We start from the raw sequence: 15,588 nt of genomic DNA on the forward strand, positions 1-15,588 counted from the left end.
ACAACAACAACAAAATGCCACCAGCTTGTCATTAAAATAATAAAAAGAGCAAAGTAATAAATTGCTTTGTATCCTCTGTGGGTATGTCTGTGAGACAGGGAGAAAAGACAAAGTCATTCACTTTGCATAACACTTCTGAGTCACTTTACATAATTCTGCTTTGATTTTGACTCATAACCGGTCCATCTATCAGTAACTGAGAGCTGCTTATAATTGCTGTTAGATGTTTCAACAATCTGGCAACTGACTTGACCTTCCTCTGCATTTGTATAGTATGTATAGATTTAGGAAGCTCATACAATAAAGTAAGGATACACTTTTGTCTAAAAACGAAGGGCACAATCCACAAGGAAGTGCAGGATTTTATTGCAAAAACATTTCACTTACACCAGTTAACTAGCAAGGTTGTATACTTTCTTAAGAAGATAGTACTCATAAGCCACAGGTTTTGTGAAAGATACCGGGAAGGGCGGGGGGATATCTTCAGGGATGGCTTCCATCAGAGCTGATAACCCTAGTTTGTTTGTTTAATATGTTTACAGTCATCCCTTGCCAACCACGGTTTTGAGTATGTGTGAATAGGAAATTGTGACAGCTCTTGCTAACTAAGGGAAGGATCCACTCCGGGCAGAGCATCTAGGCTCCAAATTCCTTCCCTGGCTTCTCCAAGATAGGGCGGAGAGAGACTCCTGCCTGCAACCTTGGAGAAGCCGCTGCCAGTCTGTGAAGACAATACTGAGCGAGATGGACCAATGGTCTGACTCAGTATATGGCAGCTTCCTATTATGGAGAGGAGAGCTGGTCTTGTAGTAGCAAGCATGACTTGTCCCCATAGCTAAGCAGGGTCTGCTCTGGATGCATCTGAATGGGAGACTTGATGTGTGAGCACTGTAAGTTCTTCCCCTTAGGGGATGGAGCCGCTCTGGGAAGAGCAGAAGGTTTCAAGTTCCCTCCCTGGCATCTCCAAGATAGGGCTGAGAGAGAACCCTGCCTGCAACCTTGGAGAAGCCGTTGCCAGTCTGTGAAGACAATACTGAGCTAGATAGACCAATGGCCTGACTCAGTATATGGCAGTTTCCTATGTTCCTATGTTCCTAACTGCAACCCGAGAATCCATGGTTGGTGAGGGGTTTTTTTGCGGGGGGTCAGTGATTAGGGGGGGTTCAGAGGTTCAATCTGTACATTCTTCTTGGTGCCCCTTGCTGACCATGTTGCCCACTGCCAATTTAAAATGCCTTAGAGTGATTTGGCGGGTGGGGGTTTCAAAAAATTTCCAGAGGTTCTATCTGCTCATTCTTCTTGGTGACTCTTGGTGATATTACAGGATTTTTTGTGATGTTTTAGCTTTTCTTCTTCTTCTTCTTTGTATTTTTTTCCTTTACTTGTAGGTCTTTTTGTGGTTATGGTTCCCCTAACCCCCTGTTTCCCATAGACTTTAATGCCTCGCCAACCACAAATTTGCCAATGGCGAGGTTTTGCCAGAAGGGAACCCTAGCCGCTGGTGAGGGAAGACTGGATATCCCTCCCTTCCAGTGCAATACTACTTGGGGCAAAAATTAACTACAAAAAAATTAAACTACATAAAATGGGAGGGGGGGGAACCTCAGCTAAAACTAGACCCATTTAAAACAAGAATAACAAATTAAAAACCCACTAGAACAGACAAGAGCAAACAATTTTAAAGACTCTCTAAAAACATAAATCTTTATCTGTTTCTTTATAATTTAAAAAAAAGAGTTGTCTAGTTAAAGGTCAAGCTTCTTGGCTTTTTTAAAGCCAAATTCTGGATTACAGCCCCTATTTCACATGAGCATACCCCTCAGGTTCTGGCAACAAGTTGGAGGCTGAGAACAAGCCGGATGGCACTGGTGGCAGGCGCGTAACAACGATCGGGCAAGGGGAGGCAGTTGTCTGGGGGCCCCACTGCCTGGAGGGGCCCCCCAGAGGCACCTCACGTGACTCCCCATTGCCCCCTGCCCAGCCCCAAGGCCCCTCAGCCACTTGCCCTGTTCGCCGTCTCTCCAGCTTGTTCTCCTGGCCGGCAATCCAGGCAGCAGACAAGCTGCAAAGAGCTCCTTTTCTCCCGCCTCTCAGCTGATCGGCGGGTGGGCGGGGCTTCCACGGAGGTCTGGTGTAGGCCTCTGTGAATCCTGAACTCGAGTAGGGCCCAAGCCAGCCAGGAAGGAGGAGGCAGCCAGAGAGGCCTCCACTGTTCTCTGCAGCAGAAGACCCCCTGCTGCCAGGTAGTGTGAACTCCTTTTTGTGGTTACCTTCCCCACCCCCCCACCCGGATATATAGGGATCTGCTTGCCATAGGGCTTTGATATGGGGGGGAGGGACTGAGAAGTCTCTGAATATTTATTTTTAAACAGCTTGGAAAATTTGCTGGCTTAAAAAAAACTCTTAAAAGTCCTATAAGTGGCTTGTTTCATGGCAGAAAATTACAAAAACTTCTGGAAGAAACAGTATTATATTTATTTTATTCATTCATTTATAAATGCACTTATGTTCAAGTTGTTTTGCAACCCAGAAGGTCTGAGTGAGAACTGTGAAGCATGTCTTCTGCTTTTATTTTATTTTATTTTTCTTGTGTGTGAACTGCTCCCCAATAACTTGCAGGGACTTCAGGGTCGATCTGGCCAACATGTGAATGCAGCACCTCCATTCCAGAGGAGAGGTGTGTTAAAGGGCTTTAAAAGCCTCCTGTGAAAAATCTCCTGGAATCGAACTTGACTGAATTTGTTCAGAATTCTGAGAAAACAAACATAGGCTCACCCTGCATGGTTGAAAGTCTCCTTGGCTAATCTGCAGCGAGGGGCCCATTTTAATCATTCATCTTTCTAGTGTGTTCTAGGCATTAAAAGTAAAACAAATGTATAGTACTCAATGTATATCACTATATATTGTGAGGTGTGCGTGTGTGTATTCAGTGAAATGTATTTGCAGGCAGCATACTTATTTTGGAATATCAGACTTAAATCCTTGGGGGCCTGGGGTGTGCGGAGGCCCTGGACTTTGAGTGGGGGGGCCCCATTTTAAAATCTTGTCTCTGGGCCCACTCCAACCTTGCTACGCCCCTGACTGGTGGTGTTCTGTGCTCATAGGCCTCTCGGATCCTATGTCTACGTGTCTACAAAAGCCAGGCCAGGATGCACCTGAGGCTCTCTCTGATACTCCAGGATAGAGTTGGCACAAGACCTGGTAGGTAGTGATCCCTCCCCAAAGAGCCCCTGGTGGCGCAGCCCCTGGTGGAAGGAGCCCCTGGTGGCGCAGTGGTAAAACTGCTGCCCTGCAACCAGAAGGTTACAAGTTCGATCCTGACCAGGGGCTCAAGGTTGACTCAGCCTTCCATCCTTCCGAGGTCGGTAAAATGAGTACCCAGAATGTTGGGGGGCAATATGCTAAATCATTGTAAACCGCTTAGAGAGCTCCGGCTATAGAGCGGTATATAAATGTAAGTGCTATTGCTATAAAGAGGGCAGTGGGACGCCACTACCTTGAGATGGCACCATTTATCCCACTGCACAACAGAGCCCTCACCCTGCCAGACCCAGGGCAGAGCCCATAAAAAGAGCCTTGCTCCGGGCCCATCAGGCTCCAGGCCCATCTAGGCCAGCATTTTGTTTCTCAGTGCCCTGAGCTGCACTCAGGTAAGCCCACATACAATAGATGAATGTATAACCCGGGGTTGTTTAATTGTTTCCATATTGCTTACAACTGGTAATCAAAGGCATACTGCTGCTGATCTTGAAGGAAGCATATAGCCATCAGAACTACTAGCCACTGAGAGACTTATTCTCCATGAATTTGTCTAATCCCCCTTTTAAAGCCATCTAATCTAGCACTTCTCACCACAATTGGGCAGCAAGGTCTATAAATTAATTATGTGCCATGTGAAGAGATACTTAAATCTCATGTCAGTCTATTTAACTGTATGGTCTAGTGTTGGAAGAAAAACTTCTCTCTATCCACTTTCCTAACACCCGCGTCAGGCAAGGTAGCAAGCCTGGAGGCCAGGGGCAGATTAAGCTCTTTGTCTTTGCCGATCATAGGCAACCAAAGATTTGTTGCCCTGTAGCAAGGGAGGAAGGAGGGGGGAGTTCAAATTAAAAAAATTAATGTTTAAAACTGCTGCCACACAGGAGTGTGGTGGCAAGGGCTCTCTCCCACCCTCCAGCCCACCTCCCAAATTATGACAGCGGCGGGTCAGGGCAAGACAAATTTGTGGGCGTGCGGCACCGAGAGAGTGGCGATACCCCGCCTAACCGAAGCCCGCCTACCTCCCAAATGACTCCAATTGCCCAGTTTCAGGCCTTCTGCGCAGAGAGGGCTGTGATACTTCTCCTAACCCAAACCCACCCACCTCCCAAATGAAGGCAATTGCCCGACTTTGGCCTTACTGCGCACTCATGCACATGTAGAAAAGCCCGAAGTCAGGCGATTGCAGTCATTTGAGAGGTGGGAGGGCTTGGATTAGGAGGGGTAATGCCACTCTCTCGGTGCCGCACGTCAACAAACTGGTCATGCCCCCAACCCGCTGCCATCATAATTTGGGAGGTGGGCTGGCAGGTAGTCATGTGCACGGACCGGTTCGGAGGCCATTCTAAAGGCCTCCAGACCGGTCCGGACACGGGGTGGTTTTGGTTCGGGAGGATGAGGTGGGGGGTTCCAATAAGAAATGGGGGGGCGTTACTCACCCCGGAGACAACCATGACGTATTTCACTGAGCACTCGGGCGGCAGGATATCTTCCTGCCGCCCGCTTCCTTCCCCGCTCGGCGCTGCGGCTCCTAGTTTTGAATTAAGAATTGGGCGGCAGGACAGCTCCCAGTCCCTGCCGCCCCCTTCAAAGTCCCGCTCGGCTGGCGGCCGCCCCCTTCAAGTCCCCTGCAGCCCCCAAGAGGACCCCTGCCGTCCCTTCCCCTTCCCCTTCCAAAAGATCAGCACTCGGCAGGAGAGCTCCCTGCCGTCCCTCCCTTCCCCTTCCCCGGCTGGGCGGCAAATGGCTTCTAAGAAGCCTTTTGCGCACGTGCGCAAAAGGCTTCTTAGAAGCCATTTGCAGCCCAGCCGGGGAAGGGGACAGCAGGGAGTTCTCCTGCCGCTCATTTTTTAAAAGAAACTTTTACTTTTCTTTTATATCTTCCTGCCGCCCGAGTGCTCAGTGAAATACGTCATGGTTGTCTCCGGGGTGAGTAACGCCCCCCCCCATTTCTTATTGGAACCCCCCACCCAGTGCCGGACCGCAGCTCCGCGGTTCCGTGCACACCCCTACTGGCAGGTGCGAGGGAGCTCTTGCCGCTGCACTCCTGCGTGGTAGTAGTTTTAAACATTAAGGGTGTTTGTTTGTTTGTTTGTTTGTTTGTTGGCAATGAACAAAATTTGCCACTGGCGGAATTTTGCCGCCATAGGCAGTCGCCTCTACTGCCTCTCCATTAATCCGCTAGTGCTGGAGGCACAAGTTCTGTGGGGACCTGTTGAACCAGCAAAGAGCTGGTGATGACTGAAAGCCTTTAGAGTTTCAGAGGCCCCATCCCTTCCTGGATTCCTTGGGCACCCCTCCCCTTGAGGAAGCACCTAGGCTGGTTTCCCCCTCCTCCCAAAAGAACGGATTGGGAGGGAGGACCTGAGCAGCCAGGCATTGCTTCACCCTCACCCAATGTCACCTCTAGGACCATAGGAAGCTGCCATATACTGAGTCAAACCATTGGTCTATCTAGTTCAATATTGTCTACCCAGACTGGCAGCGGCTTCTCCAAGGTTGCAGGCAGGAATATCTCTCAGCCCTATCCTGGAGAAGCCAGGGAGGGAACTTGGAACCTAGATGCTCTTCCCAGAGTGGCTTCATCCCCTGAGGGGAATATCTTGCAGTGCTCACACATCAAGTCTCCCATTCAAATGCAACCAGGGCAGACCCTGCTTAGCTAATGGGACAAGTCATGCTTATTACCACAAGACCAGCTCTCCACTCAGCTCCTCTCCTCCAACCAGATCCTTGGAGGGAGGGAGATAGCCAGGGGCACTCTTAGCTGATTTGGGCACCCAGACCTCCCATCTGCAACCCCCCCCGAGGCCCCCCAAACCTACTTTTGGGGGGCCTCACCGAACCTCTGTTTTTTCCCTTCCTTTTACAACAGCCGCCATACTGCAGGGGGGGGGCTTCCATGGGTGAGCGGAGCAGTCCTTCTCAACTCTCCCTCCTTCAGTGGCAGCGGTGGCAGCCGGAGTGACTCTGGGCCAGTCCTCTCGAGCCAGCATCTTCTACCAACTGCGAGGCACAAAGGCACAGTTGAGAGATCATCGCAAACTCATGATGTCACGGGCTTGCGATGATCTCTCAACTGCGCAGGCGTGCCTCACAGCTGGTAGAAGACACTGGCCCGAGAGGTTGCTCCAGGCACTGCCAGAGGGGGGATAGAGGAGAGCTGAGGAGGACTGCTCCGCTCACCCCCCGGTAGCCACCCCTCGGCCACACAGCAGCTGTAATTTAAAAAACAACAACAGAGGTTTGACGGGGTGGCTGCCGGAGGCCCACCGGCCATTTGGAGGGGCCCCCGGACCTTGGAGGCCACGGACCGGGGCCCCAAGATCTGAGGGTTAGAGCGCCTCTGCAGATAGAGCTAGGGAAGGGGCCAGCAATCCACCCAGAAGCAGTGGGTCTTCTTTGCTCCAGAACGCCCCAAGGTGAATGTCTGGCTCTGTTTCTGATGGTTCTGGAGGGCCATCGTCAGGAGGGAGACCCAGGTTGAGGGGACTTCATCTCATTCTCTGAATCTGTCTCTCTCAAATTGGTGTCTGGGTGAATCCTGACAACTCCATGCATACTTTTATAGCCTGAATACATTGCCTTTTTTCTAAACTAAAAATCTCCAAACACTGTAGATGGGAAGCATGGGAGGAGAAGCTGGCCTTGTGGTAGCAAGCATGAATTGTCCCCTTTGCTAAGCAAGGTCCACCATTTGCATATGAATGGGAGACTACATGCATGAGCACTGTAAGATATTCCCTTTAGGTGATGGAGTCACTCTAGAAAGAGCATGTGCATGCAGTTCCAAGCCCTCTCTGGCATCTCCAAGATAGGTCTGAGAGTGTTAGAGGTTGTTGATTTTTACCCACAATAGGTAAAACAGCAGAGCACTAAAGAATGAGCACATACTCCAGTTACAGAGTAGGTAGCAGAGGATGGTTTGGATATTGCAGCTATTTAGAGAAAACACATGGAGATCCTTGTATGATTAAACACTAAATATTTATTGGTTAAATACACTTAGATAGGAAAGACCTATATCTAATCTAAAGGACTACATAGTGGATAGGTAAGGAGAGATAGAGAGGGAGATGTTTCCATCTGCTCTCTAGGAGGAAAGGAAGGATTGTGACTCAGCACAGGAAGTGCTGCAGAGTCAGTTCAGGAGTCACAGAGTAGGGAAAGATAGGGAGACCCTGACTCACTGTCTCTACTCCCAATGCCCCTAGTGGTCATTAGGACAGTTGGTGCAAAAGGTCGATGCACTGGAAGTTCATCTCCAACAGAGAGATCCTGCCAGCAATCTTGGAGAAACTGCTGCCAGTCTGTTTAGACAATACATATGTTTTCCAAGTATGAGTTTGCGGCTTGGCTGTTTTTTCTTCATAACTGCTACTTCCCTTCACTTACTGGGACATTGAAAGGTTTGCGAAATTCAGAACTGTCAGGCACTCCATGCCCATACACAAAATGAGCACCTCAGACGCTTAATTAGCTTTAATTGTCTTAAATTAAATGCCCTTGTTCTCAGTGGAAGCAGACAGAAGGGAAAATAAAAAGCACCACGCCAACAGGTAGGAGGGAAGGAAACAGGAATGGTGCAATACAGTTTATTAAAGAGTAGATTGCAACGCATTTTGAGTAAAACTCTTCTTCAGGGGAAGTGATTCACAGGGCTCAATACTTGACTTTTAAACTGCTTATTGTGCTGTTATTGTTTTCAGTGGAGCAACAGCTCTTGGAATGTTCACACAGAGGCTGTTCTGTGTTTGAGCATCAGGAAAAGCACCTGGAGAAGGGAAGAGGGGTGGGTGAGGGCTGGAGGGCTTCTCCAGGCACAGAGAAAGAAAGGCAGGTGGGTGGAAAGAAAGGGAAAAAGACTAACCAAAGCAGAGAGGGAGAAAGGTGACACATGAAACGATTCCCCATCATTCCACCCATCATTTCAGTCAGGCCTTCAGTTAGGACATCAATATAAATCAATGCCACCTATTTCTTGAAAGCCTGAGCTTCTGGGTGTTGGAGGTGGCAGAAGTTCCTTGCTTGGCTGCACTAGGCCAGCCTTAGAATGCACATTCCCCAGCCCATGTGGAAGTAGGAAGAATCCCAACTCTTACAAACCAATACCAAGCCTGATGTCTAAGTCAAGTGATTGTGAGGTACAGCCCGGGCATGTAGCAGGACCTTAGCTTACCTGGACATCACATCCCACCTTCCAGATGTACAAGCCCTGGTTCTGGCTATTCAGCAGTGAGTGAAAGGCACATGGTTCTTTATTATTACTTCATATGTTGCAGAACTGAGACCTAGCATTGAAAACAGTTTTCAGGAATAAGCTCTAGCTCAAGTTAAGCTCTATCCTTTCCAATACATGCTTTAAAAAAAAAAAAAAAGACACACACACACACATAGCCTTCAGTTTCATGTGAAACCCTATGACTTCCCCTGCAAGATTCCGACTAACTTAATATGAGTTGGGGAATTTGGAATGTAACGTAGAGGCTTTCTGTAACATCTAACTAGAAAAGGTGCTGGGAAGGATTTGCAAGTGTCCTTTGTTAAGATTCTGCCTCTGCTGAAACATGAAGACACAGGATTATTGCTTTGCTGCCAATAGAATCTGCCTTCATCCCTGCCAGGGATTATTTCACCATAGGCCTGTAAAAATGCTGAGGAGCAAATTGCCTGTCTCTGGAATACACAAAAGCAGGAGCTAAAGCCAGGGATTAGTAAATAAATCCTAGAGAAACAGAAACACAGTTCCCCTGAAAAGAAGCCAAGCAGACTTGCTGGCCCATATCATTAATGCACACAGCCTATTTGTCAAATACAGTAGGTCAAACCTTCCTAACAAATGTCTGGAGTATGGATCTGTTTGCCAAGGAGTTTAGCCTCTTGCCCTAGCTGTACTAAACGAACCGTCCATGGAGAGTTACCACCTGGCTGGCTTGAATTTTAATGCTTCCAAAGGGGGATAGGTCCGGGTAGGCTAAGGATGCACAATAGTTGGTATGAGGTCCTGAAGCTGAAAGGGTGGAGCCTGGAAGCCCAACGGTGAAGTTTAGTGGGAAGGGGGGCGGGCAGAGCTGATGGCATGGAGAATTTTTTAAGAAAGAAAGTAAGAGCTCAGGTCTGCCGTCCTGCAGATTGACAATACAGAACAATTGTCCTCTTTCCCATGCATTTTCAAAATATTTTTATTATGCTTTTCTTACTGTCTGCCTCTTGGCCACACTCCCACAGGGAAAGGGGATAAGAGATGGAGACTGGAAGAATACACTAGAAAAAGTAGACGGTATAAAGTTTAAAGTTCAGGAAAAGGACGGTGAGAAAATAAAATGAAATAAAATAGCTTGCCCTCTTGCTTCTTGATTGATTGATTGATTGATTAGGTGCCGTCAAGTTGGTGTCAACTCTTAGCGACCACATAGATAGATTCTCTCCAGGATGATCTGTCTTCAGCTTGGCCTTTGAGGTCTCTCAGTGGTGTATTCATTGCTGTCATAATCAAGTCCATCCACCTCTTCGTCTCTCTCCTTCAACTTTTCCCAGCTCAAGGGAGCTGGATCTTCACATAATGCATCCAAAGTATGATAGTTTGAGCCCAGTCATCTGTGCCTCAAGTGAAAATTCTGGTTTGATTTGTTCTATGATCCATTTGTCCATGTTATCCTCAAAAGTCTTCTCCAGCACCAAAGTTCAAAAGCATCAATACTTCTTCTATATTGCTTCTTCAAAGGCCAGTTTTCACATCCATAGTGTCACAGGAAAAACCACTGTCTTGTCTAATCACTGTCTAATCTTTGTAGGTATAGACACATCACGGCATCTAAATATCCTTTCCAAGGCCTTCATTCCAACCCTACCAAGTGCTAGTCTGTGGTGTATTTCTTGACTGCTGGATCCTTTACTGTTGATGGTCGATCCTAAAAGGCAGAAGCTACCCATCACTTCAATGTCTTCATTATCAGTGCTGAGGCTGGTTGCTGTACCTGTTGTCATTAGTTTAGTCTTCTTTACATTTAGTCGTAGTCCCATTTTTTCACTGTGCTCCTTGACTTTCATTACTAGAGCTTGCAGATAATCCGCATTCTCAGCTATCAGAGTGGTGTCATCAGCGTAGCGCAGGTTACTGATGTTTCTTCCTCCAACTTTAAAACCACGTTCATCTTCTTCCAATCCAGCTTCCCTCAGTATATGTTCAGCATATACATTGAATAAATAAGGAGAAAGTATACAGCCTTGTCTTACGCCTTTGTTGATCTTGAACCAGTCTGTTTCAACATGTTCCATCTGGACCGTGGCTTCCTGTCCTGTGTATAGGTTTCTCATGAAAACAATGAGATGTTCTGGGACACTCATTTTCCTAAAGATATTCCACAACTTGACATGGAAGGCTTTTCTGTAGTCCATAAAGCACATATTGACTTCTTTTGGGTGTTCTTTGGCTTTCTCAATTATCCAGTGTGCATCAGAAATAAAGTCTCTTGTTTCTCAGCCTTTTCTGAAACCAGCTTGAACATATGGCATTACCTTTTCTACGTAGGGCTGTAATCTGTGTTGGATGATCCTGACCATTATTTTACTAGCATGTGAAATTAAGGATAATTTCACATGATTTTTACAGACTTCCTAGGTTGTAGTCTGTTAGTTACAGAGTCTAGGTTGTAGGAAGTCTGTCAAGGTTCCAGTTTTCACTTTTTCCACTTTCAAGATTTCTGTGCCCAGCCTCTCAGTTCAAGGTTTTTGTGCAGAGTGCAGTTCCTACATTCATAAGGATTGAGTTCAGGCACATCAGAACCATTTACATCATTATCTACAACCAGCGTTTCAGTGACTGTCGTCAGCATCACTTTTTTGATCTTGTGGAGCTTGTTCAGCCCTTTCCATTGTATTGTCTTGCTGTTTTAATATGGGTGCCTGTGGGAATTTTTCATTATATGTGTAGTTTCGTCTTATCCTGCATTGTGCCTCTGTATGCATTACCTTGCTCTTTGTTCATGGGTTTTGTGATATAGTTTTTGCATTCAGTACCTGTGTTCCCCTTATTTTTTTTCTCTTGCGGATTTAACCCAACCTTTGTCTCAAAGCAAGCCCACGTGAGGGGAAGTAAAATGCTGAATCATCTTCTCTCTTGCTTTCACCCACACAAAGGCTGTTCCTTTAACTTAAACTTTTCCTTTACCTCAATCGCTGCCACCATGCCCACTTTTTAACAGAAATTCCAGGGAACCCTCCTTCTCTTTACTATTGGAAAAGTACACAAAAACTTCCATGTGCAAGCCTACACATGATGAGAACACTTGGTAGAGTTGCTGAGCAATTAAAATTGAGACATGTATTGCACCAGAGTAAAACCCTTTCCCTGAGTTAAAAATCCATTCAGAGGAAGGTAAAATGCAAAGAACAAAAAAGAGAAAAACTTTATTCAAAATACTACAGACTGCTTCCATCTGAGGCTTTCTCAGCTTCTAGTTACAGGTAAAAGAAACACTCAGTACTTTACAAGATTACTTCCAAAGAGCACTCCAGTTGATATTGGAGTGGCACACTTTAAAAATCATGGTTACCCAGTTGCAAGGATAATTCAAAAACCACCACCCACCCAGTTGCAAGGAACAGGGATATAGAAAACCTTTAAATGAACCTTTAAATGTTACAGAGACTTTTTCAGTGCCCTGGATGGATAAGTGGGCACAGGTTCAACAGTCCTTAGCTTGTTATGTTACAGATAAAACACAATAGACCAGTCATAAGGATTTGCAAAGCACAAAAAGTTTCTAGCAAACTAGAAAACTGTTCCCTAGACTAAACCTTTCTCCAAAGCCAAAGCCCTGGCTTCCTTCCTGAACTCACCAAATCCATGGTAGAGTCTTGAGACCCCTGCAGTCCTAACTTCCCAGGATTGCAGTCTTCCCTGTTGCAGCCATTTTCCTTGGCAACAACCTGTCACAAGGATTCCCTAGCTCCAACTGAGAATCAAGAACCGCTTCTTTTCCTGCCACAAGGCCCTCTAGGTACCACCCACTGTGTGCTGAGTGGCTGATCCCTAGAGGTCACTGCCTGTCAGTCAAGAGAGGGTTCACTTCTGATTCACTCTTTAGGGAAGGGGAGGGCTGATCACTGCATATGTGAAGCCACCCCTTGAGTTAGCAACTATGACTGTCAATTCACAATACTGAAACCAGCCCTTTTGCCTGATCTATGCTTGTATTTTATTGTCTAGCAAGGGTAAACTGAGCACAGTAAAACCAACCTGAGTGGTTCACCTGGGTTGTATCCAAAGGTTTTCTTTTTATACTGATGTGTATTTTTGGTATTTTGAATAAACTGCTTTATGCAATGCTTTTAAAAAATATATCAGGGATTATTGTGATCTAAATATCTCTGCTTTTATTTCAGCATTCTTACTCTGAGTGGAACTTTAAATTGTAACTTTGAAATATTTCTCTCTCTCACGCGTGCTCTCTCTGTGCGTGCATACACATGTGTTTTCTAGCATCTTTTATTATGATTTGGAAGAGAGGATAATTTGAGTAATTCAAAAGCTGCATTTTCAGAACTGCTGTGCTTTCTAGAATTTACATCCTCCTTGGATTAAATATGCCTCTTCATTTGAAGGAATACTTTTTTTTTTTTTAGTTTGTTTCACTATGTTGTTCTTGCAGCCAACAACTTTATTGATCAAAGTGGAACTGAAAAGAGGAGCTGACAGTGACTGTTCTTTCCATGAAAATAGAAATGCTGGCTCTGCATCCTCAAACAATCCACACTTCTTTTTTTCTGCAGAATTTCAAGTCATATGTGAACAGTGAACTATTGTAAAATGCATGTGGGACAACTTCTTTTTTTAAGCAAAATACCTGGGGGAAACTGACCATTCAACTTGCATTGATTTTTTAAATCAAAATCTTAAAAATATGTTTAGCCCATATCTGGCTGTGTATCTATACTATATATCTACTTGTGAAGTCAACATGAGCTTTGGGTAACCCTGTTAGGATGCTTCCCATGGTCATAGAGCCCAGACCAGCAAGTATTTTTTTTAAAAACAAAGACCATATCTGGAACTGAACAAGATCTGACAAGCCAGCAAAATTTGCTCCACCCACTAACTCATTTGCCTGAATGTACCAAGATTCATTTGAGGGATGTGCACAAAGTATGATTCAAAACACATCCCCAGCACCTTTAAAACAGAGGAGAACAAGTGCATACCTGCTGCTCCACCACTTCCTGAATATGTGACACTCCTCCCAGTTATCTTCATGCACCAGCAGCGCTCTCCTCCAGCTGCCCTTGTGTGACATCAGCACGCACATGTCCCCCTGCACATGCCGATCCTGAGGGCCCCTTACCTGTCATGCATGCAGAACAGGGCCTTCTCTGTTATTGCCCCCAGACTTTGGAATGCTCTCACAGTGCATGCATTCTGACTTTCTTGGCTACCTTGAAAAAGCAACTAAAGGCCTTGTTGTTTGTTCAGGCCTTTGCTCTTTAGGGGCTACTGGTCTCTTTGTTCTCCAGCGGTTCTGTTTCTGCATTTATGGTTGCTGCTTAGTCTGTGTTTTTATTGTTTGCATGGTTGCTTTTAATGTTATTGTAACATGACTTCTATGGATTTTTGTTCCTTAAAATTCTGTTAATTTATCCCTAAAAATTTTCGGATAAATTTTATGAAAAGTGTTCTAGAAATCGAACTGTAAATAAAATACATAAATAAAATGAGTGTCATGGAGGCTGACAGGGAAACTGGTCATGATCGTGTTTTCAGAATGTCAGACCTGCCTTTTACATATTCTCACAAATGAATCAGAAATTGGTATCTGAATTTTCAATATCTAGAAATCAAATAAGAGAACCACATTGGCCAGAGTGTATTCCATTTAAAAATGGCTCACCTCTGCATTCTATATTGCATCAACCACATTCAGCATCAGCAGTGACACATTCCAAACTAGTGGTATTCTTAGCATCACTTATCAAAATGCCCTTAGGAGCCATTTTGGAGGTTCGGCTCTGTGACCCAAAGAGAACTCACAGGCTGCTCTGTGACTTGCACAATCCTATTATTAGATGCAGCAACAACTACAAAAACTACAATAAAATGATGATGCTATGAATGATATTATATATATTTGTAACATATGCCCAAGCAGCAGGATAGGAGCTCATTTTGCATTTAATTGCTGACACCAGCGTCTCATCTTACAGGTAACAATTCTCAGGAAGTTAAATGCACACTCTGGCACACCTTGTAAAGTTTCTTATAACTGCACATAATAAAGATTCCAGAGATGCACAACAATATCATCCACCGCAAACTTTTATTAGCCATTATCCTGCCCTGAATATGGAGCAATCACCCCAAATGCAGTAAAACTCAGCCGTTTTTCAGAATGTTTCCTTTTGTAACTGACACATTTATTGGCATCATAAAGAGGGCACATTTTTGAAATCCCAATGGTATCTTAGAGGTAATGGTGTCAAATATGTTTCTGTTTTCATTAGTGTCCAGGCCATCACAGGGCCCAAGCCAGAACACTGTCTTCTGTTCCTTCATCTTCCTTTAAATTTAGAACATGCAGGAACCTCACTTTCTCAGCTCTTGCTTAAACAAGAAGAGAGTGATCATTGGAACTATGCATGACTGTAGTATATCTGCATCTTTAAATGTGGCTCCGCCCCATTCACATATAAAGCTTGGCATGGTGTGCAATGTAAAGGCCCAGTGGACACAGGGTTGAGAAATGCTGAACCTTTTGGCCCTTTAAATCACATACCCCATCCTAGAGCAAACTCATGTTTGAAGATGAGGGTCTGTTGCCATCAGACCAAAGGAGGCTAGCACACCTATTTTTTTGAGAACCATCTCATCCTGCCAGCACTTGAACTACTGAGGTGTCCTCTTGAAACTCCAGGCAATGACTTTTACTTGGTAGGGCACCCAAATCATTCATGGAAGCACCTGCCATCACACTTACAGAGTTCCCCTCTTCAGACGAATGCTGTAAGCATGAGCAAGGTGGGAGAGAGACTGAGGGGGGTTATGGATGTGATGGGGAGGCAGGACTTCTCTTTCCTCTCAGGACAGTGTAAGCGGGTACACCTTCCTTTTCTAATAATGTCTGAATGAGGCTCAAGTGTGAATAGGGCTAGGATTAAACGAGACATGCACAGACATGTGTTAGTGAGAGGCCTGTTTGTAAGAGTGCCTGTAGTGATCAGCCACTAGGCTTGTGCATTTCGATTCAGGTACAAAACGTTTGGTGCCCGAAAATGGTAATTTCAGAGGTTTTGTAACCAAAACAAACTCTAGAATTAAAAAACAGAGATTTTTGTTTC

At 45.4% G+C, this 15,588-nt stretch overlaps 1 long non-coding RNA gene across 2 annotated transcripts; it reads left to right on the forward strand.

Moving 5' to 3' along the window:
* The first annotated feature begins 1,910 nt into the window (after positions 1-1,910).
* Positions 1,911-13,981, forward strand: LOC128323381 (uncharacterized). Of its 2 annotated transcripts, none has more exons than XR_008306241.1 (3): positions 1,911-2,243; positions 3,105-3,201; positions 12,646-13,981. It is a non-coding gene; the product is annotated as an uncharacterized LOC128323381 (long non-coding RNA). The 2 variants fall into 2 exon arrangements; XR_008306240.1 differs by having other exon boundaries at positions 12,912-13,981.
* The last annotated feature ends 1,607 nt before the right edge of the window (positions 13,982-15,588 follow it).

This window comes from Hemicordylus capensis, chromosome 4, assembly GCF_027244095.1.
Source record: "Hemicordylus capensis ecotype Gifberg chromosome 4, rHemCap1.1.pri, whole genome shotgun sequence".
NCBI classification, from domain to species: Eukaryota; Metazoa; Chordata; class Lepidosauria; order Squamata; family Cordylidae; genus Hemicordylus; species Hemicordylus capensis.